Genomic DNA, 2,507 nt, shown 5'->3' with positions numbered 1-2,507 from the left:
CGTTCGATGACCATGTGGACGAATTATTTGCTACACGTGAAGTTGAACGCCAAGGCCATGCCAACGGCAAAAAAGGGACACCGATTATTGGGTTGTTGATGTCATAGGTATTCTTTTGATGCTTGTCTCTTAGAAAGTGTAATTATTCTTCTCCGTGCATTATAATTTGCTTAGTAAACTAACATTTAAAGTTTGTTCCATCTGTTAGAAAATGGTGTGACTTATTCTATGGAGCTGACTATTAAGGAGGCATTAGCACTTCCTCCTGGAAAGAAGATCGTGCTAAACCATAACAGAGAGTTGCAACAAGTTGGTTAGGCAGCAGGCCTATTGAGCGGGTTCTTGGGGACATTGGCGTCTGATTTTCAACAGTTGCCAATTGCTGAAAAAAGTTGGAAGATGGTGCACGAAATTGTGATCAATACTTTTCACAACTCAAATAATCCCCGGTAATGAATCCAAAAACTTGGTGTTCAATACCATGGCATAAACACAACTTCGCACAACTAACCAGCAAGTGTACTGGGTCGTCCAAGTAATAAACCTTACGCGAGTAAGGGTCGATCCCACAGAGATTGTTGGTATGAAGCAAGCTATGGTCACCTTGTAAATCTTAGTCAGGCAAACTCAAATGGGTATGGTGATATGCGAATAAAACATAAAGATAAAGATAGAGATACTTATGTAATTCATTGGTAGGAACTTCAGATAAGCGCATGAAGATGCCTTCCCTTCCGTCTCTCTGCTTTCCTACTGTCTTCATCCAATCCTTCTTACTCCTTTCCATGGCAACCTTATGCAAGGGTTTCACCGTTGTCAGTGGCTACCTCCCATCCTCTCAGTGGAAATATTCAACGCACCCTGTCACGGCACGGCTAATCATCTGTCAGCTCTCAATCAGGTCGGAATAGAATCCAGGGATTCTTTTGCGTCTGTCACTAACATACCACAGACAAGGTTAGACCTTCCGGATTCTCTTGAATGCCGCCATCAGTTCTAGCCTATACCACGAAGACTCTGATCTCACGGAATGGCTGGCTCGGTTGTCAGGCGAGCACTCGATTGTCAGGCGATCAACCATGCATCGTGCAATCAAGAATCCAAGAGATATTCACCCAATCGAAGGTAGAACGGAGGTGGTTGTCAGTCACACGGTCATAAGTGAGAATGATGATGAGTGTCACGGATCATCACATTCATCAAGTTGAAGAACAAGTGATATCTTAGAACAAGAACAAGCGGAATTGAATGGAAGAACAATAGTAATTGCATTAATACTCGAGGTACAGCAGAGCTCCACACCTTAATCTATGGTGTGTAGAAACTCCACCGTTGAAAATACATAAGAACAAGGTCTAGGCATGGCCGAATGGCCAGCCTCCAGGGTTCAATCATAAAAACATGATCAAAAGCTACCAATACAATAGTAAAAGGTCCTATATATAGAAAACTAGTAACCTAGGGTGTACAGAAATGAGTAAATGACATAAAAATCCACTTCCGGGCCCACTTGGTGTGTGCTTGGGCTGAGCAATGAAGAATTTTCGTGCAGAGACCTCTCTTGGAGTTAAACGTCAGCTTTTATGCCAGTTTGGGCGTTTAACTCCCATTTTGGTGCCAGTTCCAGCGTTTAACGCTGGGATTTCTGAGGGTGACTTTGAACGCCGGTTTGGGCCATCAAATCTTGGGCAAAGTATGGACTATCATATATTGCTGGAAAGCCCAGGATGTCTACTTTCCAACGCCGTTGAGAGCGCGCCAATTGGGTTTTGGTAGCTCCAGAAAATCCGCTTCGAGTGCAGGGAGGTCAGAATCCAACAGCATCTGCAGTCCTTTTCAGTCTCTGAATCAGATTTTTGCTCAGGTCCCTCAATTTCAGCCAGAAAATACCTGAAATCACAGAAAAACACACAAACTCATAGTAAAGTCCAGAAAAGTGAATTTTAACTAAAAACTAAAAAAAATATACTAAAAACTAACTAGAACATATCAAAAACATACTAAAAACAATGCCAAAAAGCATACAAATTATCCGCTCATCAAGTCTAGATCTCAATTGCCTTCTTAGATCCAAGTTCACAAAGCAATTAAAGAGAAATTGAAGATTGAAGCAGAAAAGGAAATGAAATTTAACTCAATCATGCAGAAATTTTAAAATGGAGATTGAGACAGAAGTTTCTCAATTCTTCACACTCAAGACTCAAACAAAACCAAGTAAAGAAAACAAAAAGATCAGAGGAAGAAAAAGTGAATTCTCTCCTCCAATTCTCAAGCTATTGCAGAAAACAGAAAAATGGAAAGTGAGCTCTCAAGTTGACTAAGGATGAAAATTAAATTGAAAGTAAGTTTTTCCTTTAATCCTAACTAACACCTATTTATACATTTTCTATTTTGGATCTAAGAATTTTGAGTGGGCTTGAAAGATGGGTGAAGAATTGAATTCAGTTGGATTTTTAGATGAGTTTCAGCCCATATTGCTCCCAGGAGGCTGCTCTGCTCTTGTGGAG

This window comes from Arachis duranensis, chromosome 10 (genome assembly GCF_000817695.3).
Source record: "Arachis duranensis cultivar V14167 chromosome 10, aradu.V14167.gnm2.J7QH, whole genome shotgun sequence".
In the NCBI taxonomy this organism is placed as follows: Eukaryota; Viridiplantae; Streptophyta; class Magnoliopsida; order Fabales; family Fabaceae; genus Arachis; species Arachis duranensis.
This window is presented reverse-complemented; position numbering follows the sequence as displayed.